The 15,453-nt window shown below is 38.2% G+C and overlaps 1 protein-coding gene across 1 annotated transcript in view; it reads left to right on the forward strand.

The window, feature by feature from the left end:
- LOC149031518 (4-vinylanisole receptor-like) overlaps window positions 1-15,453 on the forward strand; it is a 68,658-nt gene that overhangs the window by 41,124 nt on the left and 12,081 nt on the right. The window lies entirely within an intron of this gene.

Consider the following 15,453-nt stretch of genomic DNA (forward strand, 5'->3'; position numbering starts at 1 on the left):
ATCAACGTTAAATGCGTGTGGGAAGAAGGTATGGCTCTCTTCAGTTAAAATAGAAAACGTGCGTGAATCGGTAAAAAATGAAATTGGAGACAAATTAGAACTTGCTAAATCAATCGGAGGCAAAGGTTTTGTGGATATGGCTATTGAGGACGTTCAAGGTTTATTAGTGGAAGAAGAAGTTGATGAAGCGGATTTGATAGAAATAGCATCCGAAACTGTAAACCCAATCGATCCTGAGGACACTAGCACTGATGAAGATTGTGCAGTTAATAAGTAATCATTTAAAAAATTACAAAAAGGCCTCAGCTTAACTGAAAATCTCGAGTCATTTTTCTTGAATGCAGATCCTTTCAAAGAAAGAAGCCGGAAATTCAAAAGGGAGCATCAAAACTGTCTAGCTCCGTACCAAAAATTTACAATGACCTATTAATAAACAACAATCAAAAGAAAATTACAGATTTTTTAAAAAGGGAAAAAAATGCAAGAACTTTAAATGAAGAAAAACGTTCTGAAAGTGAGGGCAATATCATTTCACTGAAAAAACGTTCTCAGTTGATAACATTGAGCAGTGACGATGAAGACATAAATTAAATTAAAGTTACGTTAAATTAGGATAATATTTTTGAAATGAAAACTTCTTTAGAATAGGAAGTGATTTAAAAAAATGAAACACAGCAGCGATGCAGCGATTTGATGCAGCGGCCACGATACTCAGTAAGAAGACAAAATGAGACAAACATATAGGATTGAGTCTGCGAGAAATGAGATATAGCTATACAGTATTTCCTATTCTCGGTCTTCTCTTTATGCTATGCTTCGTAGTTATCGCTCCTGGTTGTATATGTGTGTGTTTGTGTGCGACTGCATACTACGAAACGTAGACTCATATTATTTCGATCCTATACCTGTTTGTAGGTAGGAGCGATAGAAAGGTAAAAGAATAAACAGAGGTAAACACGTTGATAGGCGACAAAAGAATAAGGTCCAAGCGAACCGACGGTCGAAATAAAGAAAGAAGGTGTATAGTTTGTATTTGTAAGTTGTATAAGTGTGTAAGTCTGTTTAAGTTTGGAAGCTATATATACTAGGTTGCTCATTAAGTTTTGCTGTTCGATAAGAGACGGCGTTGCTACTAGCCTAACTTTCTTTTTGTTATGTTGGTACACTCTTCATATGAACGTATGTGAAGTTTTATTTCAATCTGTCAATTCATTCTTTGTTTACAAGCCATTTAATATCAACATGTAACAGTATTTTTTATATTGGAAAAATCAAGCAAAAATTTAATGTTTATTTTTGGAAGGTTTAAAAGCAAAGAAAATTTATGAACGAATGTTGAAAGTGTATAAGGACTCTTCTCCTTTAATTATTAAAGTGGAAAAATGGGTTGCTGAATTTAAACCTGGTCGTACAAGCCTTGAATACGATTCACGTCAAGGACGTCCAAAAACAGCAATAACACCGAAAATCGTAGAAAAAATACAGGATATCGTATTGGAAAATCGTCGAGTGATTGAAAGAGATTTAGTAGAAGCCCTAGGCATCTCATTAGGCAGTGTAAGCAATATTTTGACTGAAGTATGTGGTTTTAGAAAGTTGTGTGCACATTGGGTGCCGCATTCGCTAAAAATGGAACAAAAACACATACTAAGGCGACTTTCTCAGCAACATTTAGAGCGTTTTCGAAAGGATAAAGTGGATTTTGTGCGTCGATTCATCACTATAGATGAGACTTGGGTCTATAACCATGATCCTGAATCAAAACAAGAGGCTAAAGAGTGGTGTGAACCTGGTTCTTCGGTTCTGAAACGGGTTTGTGTCCAGAAATCGGCCAAGAAGTTGTTAGCATCAGTTTTTTGGGATGCGAAAGGAATTTTGTTTGTGGATTACTTGCAAACTGGTAAATCAATAAATTCTGAACATTATTGTAACCTTTTATACCAGCTGAAGGAAAAAATGCGTAAAAAAAGACCCAGTTTGCAGAAGAACGAAATCCTTTTTTATAAGGACAATGTAATGTGTCACAAGAGCATTTTAACAATGGCTGATATCCATGAATTAAAGTTCGAATTGTTAGAGCCTCTATCGTATTCAACAGATTTGGCCCCTAGCGACTTCCTTCTGTTTCCAGACCTAAAAACTATCAATAATAAGATAATTGTAGTATTTATTTATTTTAAAATTATTACCATATATAACAAAAGACACCGGTATGATTAGTGGATGGAACAGCCGATAAAGACCACACTTTTCCTGTACGATCCGAAAGGATCGTACGGTGATTAGCGATATTCGAAACTCGCGCGCATCCGCTTCCATCGATTAGGATTCTAGATCGATACTTACTGTGAGCATCGATCAACCACCAGTAACTATCGAAGCGCTTCTCTAGCTACCCCCGCCTTTCGCATCCCCACTTCTCATAGCCCTAGTACGTACGTCCTGCTGGGCCAGTACAAAGGGGCATTCTTTCTATTCTTCACCGGACGCCTACGACTACACATCTTGAGGGATTATAGAGGCTTTAAGAATTCACAAAGGACAACGATGAGAATATCCTAATCTTCAAGACTCGTGAAAGTGAGCCCATTCAACATCAAAACCCTTAAGGTTGTGATCGCTATATTTGCGGAGTGCGAGAGGTGAGATCTTTCCAATATATATATATATATTTCACATCGACGGTATTTTCCCTCGTGGTAACACCACGTGGTGCATTCTTATTGTATAATCAAGTATCATCCAGGGTTTTTATGCCGCAAGGCTTTTCCCTGACGAGCCAATAAAAAAGGCATTGTTTCTTTGGTTGGCTCAATCACGTGTTTTATTTTACACCTTAACCTAACCCTTTATTCTCCACTTCATAGCATAAACAAATTGCCAGAGGACTCTTAGTTGAGGAATTTCGGCCATAACATTTCCCAATACAAATAATGAAAAGGGAATACTGAATGCGATAGTCATAGATAGACACCAAAATCATAGGATGTTTATTGAGGGAAATATAATTCGTCATAAACTATGTTAATATAAAATATACTTTTTGTGAATCTCAGGTATAAAATTTTATTTGTTAGGATGGTTTTTGATTTCTCATTTTTATCTAAATTTTTGTACTGTCTAACAAACATTTTAGGGATGACGAAATAAAGACGGTACAAAAAATATATGGAAAATACTGTTAGACTAAACGAAGGTTCTGGTACAAATGCAATGAGAGATCTAATAAAGATCTTTTCGAGAAATAATCTTTCAACTCCATACCCTGGTGTTATGGCCTAGATTCCTCAATTAAGAGTTCTCTGGCAATTAGTTGCTAAGGATGAGGAAGAAGGGATTAGAATAAATTTAATTAAACACGTGGTTGAGCCAAACAAAGATACGATGCTTTATTGGCTCGTCAGGGAAAAGCCTTACGGCATAAAACGCTGGATGATATTTGATTATAACAATGAGAGTCCACCACGTGGTGTTACCACGCGGGAAAATACCGTCGATGTGAAATGTATTTAATGGAAAGATCTCACCTCTCGCTCGCTTCGCTTACGTTCCTTGACTATTTCAACTTAACTGCTTCTATTTAGATATATATTCACAGGCGTCCAGTGATGGAATGAAAGAACGTCCTTTTGTACTGGCCCAGCAGGGCGTATGCGCTAGGGGTGTGAGAAGTGGGGAAGCGAGAGGTGGGGTAATTATAAGAACGCTTCGATAGTCGCTAGTATCGATGCTCGCAATGGGTATTGATCTATAGTTTAAGTCGATAGAATCAAACGCGCGCAATTTAACTATAGCTAATTGCCGTACGATCATTTCGGATCGTACACCTGGTATTCTTTGAGACCCTTATTAATTATAACATATCTCGTCTTTATTCTTTGGACCAGAAACCTATCTTCCTAAATACTCTCGTCTAAATGAAGATTTGAACCACGAAAAATCTAAAAAACGCATTGAATTGTATCGCTCTCTCAGCTTATCGAACTGTGTAAACAAAGAGTCTCGAATTTGGGACCCGTGGTAAGCTCCACCAATTCACGCTAGGCATTCAACATGTTCAAAATGAATTTTATTTTATTGAAACATTAGTATAAGTTTCTTAAATACGCAAATATTGTAATTTTATAATATAATTTGTTTATATGTGACTTAAAATGTGACAGTAATTTCCTTGCTTTTGAATGGAATTTGTCAGCTGCTTCTAATGTATTTTACAGTGTTCTTTAATTCTTTTTCTCTGATGTATCTGGTAATTCTTTTTTTTTTTTAATATTTCAGACAATACAATTATTATATATTGTATTTATTTCATAACTAGTTATTATTATATTTGCGAAATGAAGAATTTAATATTAATTTTTCAATAAAAAAGAAAAAATCATGTGTGCAGATCACACGTGCTAGATGTAAAACCTTCAAAAATCTAAGTTTTGAGAGAATGAGACGAAATATCAAGAGTAAGATAATTGTAGAATTTATTTATTATAGTATTGTAAGATTTATTTAAATTTAAAAAATATAAGTATTTATTATAATAGAATAAATGTTTAATATAATAATAAAGAGATAGAAAAGATAAGAAAAGCAAGTAATAATAGTTGACACACTCGAATTACACTTCTTTCACTCACAGATAGTAGCACCGAATCAAGAAGGCGAAGACCGCATTCTTCGCCGCGCTTATATACACATGCACCCCACCAATGGTCCCAATCACTTCCGTCAATCATTCTCGAAATCTCCAGACTATTCCCGACCGATTAAACAAAAGACCTTTTCCCGATTTCCGGTTCGGGAATATTCGAGAGACTTCGGGGTGCACGCTCGCTTTTCTTTCTTACTGGACACACTCATATTCATACTACTGCATGCACTCACACTTATACCCATATCGCTGCGCGCACTCACACTCATATCCATATCGCTGCATACTCTCAACATCTTTCACATTCATCAATTGTTTTCACGCATACCATACACTCGCACTCTTCGTCTTTCTCTCACTCTCACACTCGGCCGTTCTGACAAACATATCTGTCCTCAGATATACGATCGGCTTTAACTATCTTCGATAAATATTTCTTCTTCCTCTTGAGCCCATGGCTTCATCGAATCGGCCGCAGTCGATGTTGTGTATGGACCTTCGTGTTCTCCCACTTTTCGCACCATATAGCGATCGCCCCTTAATACTGTGATTACCTCGTATGGTCCCAAATATTTTGGGTGTAATTTCAATCCCGGTCCAAATTGTGTTCGTCGTATCGCAACCAGATCTCCTTCTTTATATCGCGTTGCGACAGTTCTTTTTTTATTATATGATCTACGATTTTCCATTTGTGCCCTTAGGATGGCTTCTTTCGCACGTCTGCGACACTCCTCCCGTTGTTCTTCAAACATCTGTCTCCATTCGTCTTCTATCATTTCACGTATAGATGGATCCTCTTTCATCTTCATATCCGTACCAAACAGCAATTTAAACGGGGTGGTTTTTATACTCTTGTTAGGCGTAGCATTCAGATATCGCTGAGCCAAGTCAAGGTAGCGATACCAATCTTCCGGTTTTGGAGAAGACATTTTCGTTAATAGGGGTATAAGCGTGCGATTAATCCTTTCCACCTGCCCATTACCCCTCGGTATTCCGGTTGCGATCTTTATATGCTCAATGTTCTCCTCCTCGCAATACTTCTCGAAATCATTTGATGTAAAAGCGGTTCCTCTGTCCGAGATAATTCGTTTCGGATTTCCGAACACACTCGCCTGTTTTTGTAGGTGACGTAACACCTCAGCTGAGTCCGTAGATTTAGTTGCATACAACCATACAAACTTCGAGAATCCATATACCACTACGAATATGTACCTATAGTTCTTCCTGGTGGAGGGGATAGGTCCAAGGTGGTCGACGTGGAAAGTGTGGAGGGAAACCTCTCCCTTGTCGATTGGATGCAGCCAACCCTCCGCTCTTCCGCTCTTTCTTTCGGCCAAAATACACTTAACACAATTTCGCACTACTTTCTCCGCGACGTTGCCTATTCCTTCGAACCAATAGTCTTTCTTTACTAACATTACAGTCTTATCTACCGCAAAATGTCCCTGTTCATGCGCTCGACGAACAACTTGCGCCTGTAATGCCCTAGGTACTACCACCAGCATATCACCGTTTACATCTTTATACAATATTTCGTTTCTTATAATATAACCACTCAGTTTATTTTCCTTCACACCGTTAACTATGCCGCGCAGACCTTCGTCTTCGTGCTGCGCTCGCTTGAAGCTAGCTATGAGTCCACTTTCGTCCTCGCGAACAAACATTACCGTCGGCAAAGGATTGCGGCTCAACGCATCCGCATGCATCATCTGCCTGCTCGCCCGAGGTTCAATCGTATACCGAAATTCTTCGAGAAGTAAAGCCCACCTCGCAACGCGAACGCACAAATCCTTTTTTCGCATAGTGAGTGTAAAAGCACGGCAATCTGTAACTATCTTAAATTCTATCCCTAGTAGATACACTCTAAACTTTCGCAACGACTTGATAATCGCGAGCACCTCTAGTTCATAACTAGGATACTTCTCTTCGGCAGGTGTGGTCTTTCCACTCGCGTAATATATCGGATGGAACATATTATCAGCGTTATCTTGCTGCATCAAAATAGAACCGTATCCCTTAGCGGACGCATCTGTATGCAACTCGGTTTCGGCGTTCACCCTTTATAGGCGCAAAACCGGTTTACTACACAATATCTCTTTTAATTTTTTGAAGGATTCCTCTTCTTGGCTTCCGAATTTAAATTCTACTTCTTTCCGCAATAGGTTAGACAACGGTCTTGCAATTATCGAATATTGCGGTACAAACTTCCGAAAATACCCCGTTAAACCGAGAAAGCTTTGTACCCCCTTACAATTAGTCGGTCTAGGAAATCTCGCGACCGCGGCTGTCTTAACAACAGAAGGTTGTATCCGATCGTCCTCAATTATGTGTCCTAGATATTCTACGCGTCTCTTCAAGAACTCGCATTTTTTCCAATTAATTATCAGTCCGAACTCGCTCGCCGTCTTTAAAACCAATTCTAAGTTAGTTATTCCGTCTTCGATGTCGTCGGAGGGTATAATTATATCATCTAAATAAGTTAATACCTTTTTTGAAGCTATCAATTCCCCAAATACCAGATTAATGAACTTTTGAAAAACAGAAGGTGAATTGCATAATCCAAACGGAACCTTTAAAAACTCATAATGACCATTCGGCACCACAAACGCTGTGTACTTTCGGCTGCTCTTATTTACTGACACATGGAAAAAACCATTCTTCAAATCTATTGTGGTGAACACGCGTGCGTTTTGTAAAGCGTCCAACTGATCCTCGATCAGCGGTAAGGGATATCGATCCTTTACAATCTTATCGTTTAGTTTACGATAATCGACGCACAATCTTCCCGACCCGTCTTTCTTTCTTACTAATACAACCGGGCTAGCGTAATCAGAAAACGATGGTTGTATTATACCGTCGTCCAGCCACTTTCTTATCTCGGCGTCTACCTCGTCTTTCTCTTTCGGCGATAACCGTCTTGGGCGTGCATATACCGGCTCATCGTCTTTTAAAATGATATTCATTTCTAGGTTTACTTCACGGACTTTCTCTGGTCGATAATTTTCAATAATTGATTCTATTTTCTCTCTTTTTTCCGCGCTTACAATATGTGACAGATCTATTTCGCTACAGTCATTCAATGCATTGATTTTAAAGATCTCGTGTACCTCGTTGTCTGTCTTCGCAACCTCGTTCGCGTCACTAATGGAAACTTTACCGGCGTCTATCGTTACACTCATCTTCCGCAAAAAATCATTGCCTATTAGTAAACTATGATCTAAAAGAGCATCGGAAACTACGTGAACTTTGATCGGATACATTTTCTTATCGATAATGATACTTGTTTCTATCACGCCATATGTTTTAATTGGGTCAGAGCCCACACCCCGAAAACGCAAAATCTCTTTATTTAATTTCGGTGTGCCTACCTTAAAATATTGTTCTGTCGTTATTAAACTTATGTCACTACCTGTGTCTATCAGCGCTGTAATTATATCGTTTCCCATTTGCACCTCTTTTACACACTTCCGTTTGGTTTCCATACTCACACCACACACTTTCTCCGACGCGTCCCGTTGCTTCTCGTTCTTTTGACAAGCTGTTGAAATATGTCCGAATTCGCCGCACTTAAAACACTTTGATCCTTTTTTCTTAAATGGACAACTCCGTCTCTGATGGTTCAACCCTCCGCAACTAAAGCAGCGTTCGCCGCTAGTCTTCTCCGACGGTAATCTGCGTGACTGCTTTTCCTTCTCGTTGGTAACATGTGTCCCTTGCGTCTTTGTCGTCTTCGTCTTCGCCTTCATTTTTTCTTTCATTACTTCATACAATGCAATTTTCTTCTTTAATTCTTTGATCGTTGTAGCTCCGTACAGAATTGTTTTATTTATTTCTTCGTCTTGAATGCCGTCGATGATATATTGTATCGTAGATGTTTTATCGATACCTGCTTGAGCGGCAATTTCACACATCTCGTAAATGTACTCTTGATAGGTTTCATCCGCTTTTCTTTGCCGTCTTCTAAGTGTCTCATGTACCTTATATGTGTTTGTTACTTCCATGAATTCCTCTACTAATGCCCTCTTCAGTTGTTTCCACGACTTACAACACTTTTCATACCGCACGAAAGATTTCGCCGGTCCTCGTAATAATCGCTTACAATAGATAATTTTTTGCAAATTACCCCACTGGCATATTTCAGCCATCTCTTCAAACTCTCTTAACCAGCATTTAACGCTAGTTGTTCCGTCTCCACTAAATGTGTTGACCGACTCTTCAACGTCTTTAAAAGACAACATCTGCATTGCCCTTGCAGAAGTTTCTTTTTCGTCGATGATAGATTCCTCGTCTTCGGTATCATCATCCTCTGAATCCTCTTCATCATCATCGTCGTCTTGTTTTTTATTGTTAGCTGCTCGTAAGCGTTCCGCTAACTCTTTCTTTCTACCCTTTGAGCTTAAGCCCATTCTCTTCAAGCTGGCTTTCAGCTCCAGGTACTTCATCTGATCGACGTCTGGCTCTGCTGCCACAACAGTCGTATTAGATACATCTTCTTGTGATGTCCCCCTTGATTCCATGATGCACTAGACACTTTAACACTTCCAACTAATAATTACTTACACGCTCGTGAAATCGATTCTATCCCGGCTGAGCCCCCAAAAATGTAAGATTTATTTAAATTTAAAAAATATAAGTATTTATTATAATAGAATAAATGTTTAATATAATAATAAAGAGATAGAAAAGATAAGAAAAGCAAGTAATAATAGTTGACACACTCGAATTACACTTCTTTCACTCACAGATAGTAGCACCGAATCAAGAAGGCGAAGACCGCATTCTTCGCCGCGCTTATATACACATGCACCCCACCAATGGTCCCAATCACTTCCGTCAATCATTCTCGAAATCTCCAGACTATTCCCGACCGATTAAACAAAAGACCTTTTCCCGATTTCCGGTTCGGGAATATTCGAGAGACTTCGGGGTGCACGCTCGCTTTTCTTTCTTACTGGACACACTCATATTCATACTACTGCATGCACTCACACTTATACCCATATCGCTGCGCGCACTCACACTCATATCCATATCGCTGCGCGCACACACACTCATACCGATATCGCTGCATACTCTCAACATCTTTCACATTCATCAATTGTTTTCACGCATACCATACACTCGCACTCTTCGTCTTTCTCTCACTCTCACAGTATTGTTACCATATATAACAAAATCAACCGGTATGATCTTGGGGTAGATGACAAAAACTATCAATTTCTAAATTTAATCAATTTAGATGGGATGCTGAATGCGATAGCCATAGATAGAAACAAAAATGGTAAAATGTTTTTCGACAGAAAGATACGTCGTCCTAAACTAAGTAAATAAGTAAATATACTATATTTTTTTTTGAAACTCAGGTAGATGAATTTTTTTTCTCTTAAACTTTTCACCCTTCCTTTGAATTTGAGATAACTTTACTATGGGTTAGCACACACAAGTATTTCTTTTTGTGTTGCAACTAATACCTGTAAATGCTGTTAAAGAAGGGAACAATAGTGTTCTTTTTTTTGTTTCATCTAGCTTGGAATTACAACGATTTTAAAATCTATTTTTTATTTTTGTTCTAATTCACAATTTTTTCAATTCAAAAATTTTTTTTTCTACATCTTTAAAATAAGTTATATTATTGTATTTTTATTGAAAATATAATAGCAAATAAGGTTTATTTGTTTGTATTGGAAAATTCTATCTAATGATCTCCAACACTTTTGGTTAAGATACTGAACAACTATATTTCAGATATAATAATATGCATTACATAAAAGAACAAAAGAAAAACTAAGAATAAGAAACGCTACGTCCACGCATTTCGGTTGACGTCCTATAACTAACAACGCACGCACTTCGAGACGCACAGCACACAAAGAAAACAACGGAAGAACAACGTAGCGTCCACGAGTGCACCGTCACGACGCCACGCGGCACTCCCAATACTACATTAGCCTAAATATTCTTCCAATACTCCCACTTATTTAGACTAATACACCGATCCCGTGTCGTAATTTTTTAAATTGTTGCTTACTCAAGGGCTTCGCAAAAACATCTGCAAGCTGCCGTGTGGTATCGACATAATTTACAATAATATCGCCTCGTTCGAAGACTTCTCGCACAAAATGATAACGAACGTCTATGTGTTTTGTTCGTTTATGATACTCAGGATTACTTGCTAGTTTAATCGCTGATTGGTTATCTACATTCATAGGTATCGCTTCACATTTTAAACCAATATCTAAACAAAATTGCTTTAACCACAAAACCTCCTGAGTACCCTTCGCAAGGGCAATATACTCCGCTTCAGTTGTTGACAATGCTACCACACGCTGCCTCTGACTAGACCATGAAACTGCCCCATTATTTAATACAAATAAAAAACCTGTCGTTGATTTACGAGTAGTTACACATCCTGCATAATCTGCATCCGTATACCCGTTTAGAATGCCATTACTCCCACTTGTTCCGTACACAATTCCATGATCTAGCGTTCCTTTCAAATATCTGAAAATTCTTTTCGCAGCTTGCCAGTGTTCCCGCCCATAATTCGTTAAAAACTGACTTAATTTATTCACCGCAAATTCAATATCCGGCCTACAGACCCTTGCTGCAAACAATAATGAACCTATAGCTTCCCGATATGGTACATCACACATTTTTACATTTTCTTGTGATGACAAATGCAAACCAGGCTCAAACGGTGTACCAACTGGTTTTGCATCCTCCATTCGAAATCTTACAAGCATTCTTTTGATGTACTGTTCCTGCTTTATTTTAATAGTACGATTTTTGCGGTCGCGCTCAATTTCCATACCGATAAATTGTTTTCCGTTTCCAATAGTGATTTCAAAATTTTCTTTTAATTTATCTAAAACCATTTTAACCGCTTCTTTTGATTTTGACAACACTAACCCGTCATCTACATATAAAGCTAAAATAACGTCTGCATCATTCACTTTTCCTAAAAATACACAATTATCATTTTCAGAATGATGGAAACCAAAACTCTTTAGAAAATTTGTAAATTTAGAATTCCAACACCGTGGTGACTGCTTAAGCCCATACAAACTCTTATTTAATTTACAAACTGCTCGTGGTTGACATTTATCGACAAAACCTTGTGGCTGCTCCATGAAAATAAGCTCTTTCAACTCACCGTGAAGGAAAGCAGTTTTAATATCAAATTGTGCTAACTCCAAATCATCTCTCGCCGCGATCGCCAATAATATTCTAATAGACTCATATCTAACCACCGGCGCGAAAGTTTCAGAAAAATCAATTCCTTCTCGTTGAGTGAAGCCTTTTGCCACAAGCCTAGCTTTATAACGCTGCACATTACCGTTCGAGTCCAGTTTCTTAGTAAAAACCCACTTACAAGCTACAGTCTTTTTATTTTCTGGTAATCTTTCTAGTGTCCATGTTTTATTTTTACGAAGCGCACTCATTTCTTCATTCATCGCACATTTCCATTGCACTGCTTCTACACTAGACACCGCACCTTCATACGTTTGGGGCACTACATCCGCTATGGAGGCATAACCAAACTCACTATAGCGGTCTGGCACACGTAATGTTCTTCTATCGCGCAATTGTCTACCGGTTTGTTGCACTTCATCCTGTTGACGGTTACTTACACTTGGAGATGCTTCGTCATTATCTTCACCTGATGATTCAGCCGACTCAAAATCTTCTTCGTCCTCTTCAAGTGATTCATTATAATTTCCAAAATCCAAGTTTACAGAAAAACGTTTACAGGACTCTTCATCAAAATTTTCTGCAGCTTCTTCATTAAAGGTGACATCACAGGCTATATGTATTTTCCGTGATTTCTTGTCCCATAGTCTATAATTAGTAGAATCGCCTTCGTAGCCAACCAAAACCAACCGAAGACTTTTACTATCCAACTTCCTCCTACTTTCCTTGGGAATGTTCTTGTAGGCGATGCTTTCGAAAATTCGCATATGTTGTACTTCCGGTTTTCGTCCAGTCCATTTTTCATATGCAGTCATTTCATCCAACTGTTTTGTAACAGTCCTGTTAAGAATGTACGCTGCCGTTTTTACCGCTTCCGCCCACAAATATTTTGGTAAGCCTTTTGAAATTAACATGGACCTTGCACTTTCTACAAGAGTTCGCATTTCCCTCTCGGATCGTCCATTCTGTTGAGGAACGTACGGCGCAGACTTTTCGTGGATGATTCCCCTCGATTGTAGAAAATCTCGAAATTCTTTCGAAATATATTCTCTCCCATTATCCGAACGTAGAATTTTTATCTTGTTACCTGTCTGCCTGTGGACAAGAGCTTCAAATACCTTAAATTTATTTAGAACCTCCGATTTGTTCCGTAGGAAATAAATTGTTCGAAAACCTGTACAATCATCCTTAAACAGTAGAAAATACCGCGAACCACCTGCAGACTCCACATTTATTGGGCCACACACATCCGAATGCATCATCTCGCCCGGTTTATCTGCTTTGACCCGCCTACTTGAGAAATGAGGTTTTCGTGCCTGTTTCCCCAGCGTACAAGCCTCACAGAAAAACTGTGATCCATTTTTAATTTTCATACCATTTACAGCTTTTATTTCATCAGTTTTCTTGATGGCGTTCACATTGATATGGCCTAATCGCTCGTGCCATAATTTTAACGAGCTTTCTTGTATTAAATAACATTCCATAGACTTCTTCGTTTAAAATAGCATTCTAAATAATTGTCCATGGCGCTCTCCCACTGAAGATAAAGCACCGCTATTATTTCGAACTTCGCACCGCTTTCCGATAACATGAAATGAGAACCCTCTTTCAGTAATCGCTCCCACTGAAAACAAATTCTGTTCCAAATCCGGAACAAAAAGAACATTTGAAAGTTGGCGGCTCTCCTCTTTACCGTCCACACACGCGACGATATCTATTGTCCCCATACCCGCCACGGATAAAGTTTCGCCTCCTGCCACTTTCACATATCTTATCTTATCGGCCGGTCTCAATTCTCGAAATATTTCTTTATGTGGCGACATATGCATCGACGCCCCCGAGTCAGCTATCCATATCGATTGTTTTTCATTTGTTGCCTCCAAAGAAAACGCCGCGACATTATATGTTTCTTCAAGATTAGACGGCTTATCCGATTTCTTTTTATTTTCTTTATCAGCAATTCTTTTCTTACATTCACGATACCAGTGTCCCTTTTCATGGCAATAATTACACGAAAATTTTTGTTTCATTTCATCCACTCTGGCTTTACTTTTCTTTTTCCCAGCTTGATTACTAGAAACTGCCTTATCGTTAGACCTCCCGGGCTGCAAATTCATATTTCTCACCTTTAACGCTAACGACGATTCTTCTGCTTCGACCGATGTGAGACGCTTATCTTCTCGGATTATTCTTGCGATTAATTTATCTTTCTTCCTCTCTCCTGCAGTTGTACTCTCCCATGCCATTCTAAATGTAGAAAACTTCGACGGTAAACTATCTAGGAGTCTCGACATAACCGCGCTATCGGAAGGCTTATCTCCGGCATTTTCTAATTTCCTACAAATGCTTTCGAATTTTTCAATACTCGATGCTACCGATTCACCATCAGAAATTCGAAATTTGTAGAATGCTTGCCAGTTGCTCTGCTTCAGATCTTCACTGGTATCCCCGTACAGCGTATTTAGTTTTTCCCAAATTTCTTTCGGCGTGTCACAGTTTATCAAATTTCCATGTAAGGACGTTTCCACCGAGCTAAGGAGAATAACCGACGTTTTAGCACGAAGCGTTTTCCAATCTTTCCATTCCTTTGACGTTTTACTTTCTGGCTCTGCGTCCGTTCCTTTGACAAAATTCGTTAAATCTTCTGCTTCAAGCAAGAACGATACACTGTATTTCCATAAAGCAAAATTTTTCCCATCGAATTTTGTAAGACTATATTTCTCCCTATCTGCCATTTTGTTCTATATTACAATAAAACACAGCCGAGAAAACACACTACGGAACACTACAGAATATTCTTTTACAAGTAACGCGCACGCATCATAACCCAGAAAATAACACTTTAAGCGCAGTGGAAGCGTGCTGGGCCCATAACCTATTGGAAAATTCTATCTAATGATCTCCAAAACTCTTGGTTAAGATACTGAACAACTATATTTCAGATATAATAATATGCATTACATAAGAGAACAAAAGAAAAACTAAGAATAAGAAACGCTACGTCCACGCATTTCGGTTGACGTCCTATAACTAACAACGCACGCACTTCGAGACGCACAGCACACAAAGAAAACAACGGAAGAACAATGTAGCGTCCACGAGTGCACCGTCACGACGCCACGCGGCACTCCCAATACTACATTAGCCTAAATATTCTTCCAATAGTTTGTGTCACGCGCGTGTCCAGTTTCTTCTATTTAAAAACTTTTGTATTGTATTAAAAAATTAGTTTAAATTTCCTAAATACGCAAACATTATAATTAAAAAACATGTCTTTGGATATTTATAAGAAAAATATTTTACAATATTTTCTAATTCTTTTTTTCTGATGTATCTTGTAATCATTTTTTTTTTGTAAAATATTGCAGACAATACAATTATTATATTCTGTATATTTTATAATTATTAATTATAATATTTGAAATATAAAGAATTTAATATTAATTTTTTAATATAATAGAAACATTTTTAAGTAGAAATAGAAAAATAGAAATCGAAAAAAATAGAATAGAATAGCTATATTTTGTCTCATTCTCTCGCAGGCTCAATCCTATATGTTTGTCTCTATTGCCGTTCTTACTAAATATCGTGGCCGTTGCTTCGTTGCCTTTCCGTAT

Source organism: Polistes dominula, unplaced genomic scaffold, assembly GCF_049000335.1.
Source record: "Polistes dominula isolate Pdom_NZ unplaced genomic scaffold, Pdom_raw_medaka contig_19, whole genome shotgun sequence".
NCBI classification, from domain to species: domain Eukaryota; kingdom Metazoa; phylum Arthropoda; class Insecta; order Hymenoptera; family Vespidae; genus Polistes; species Polistes dominula.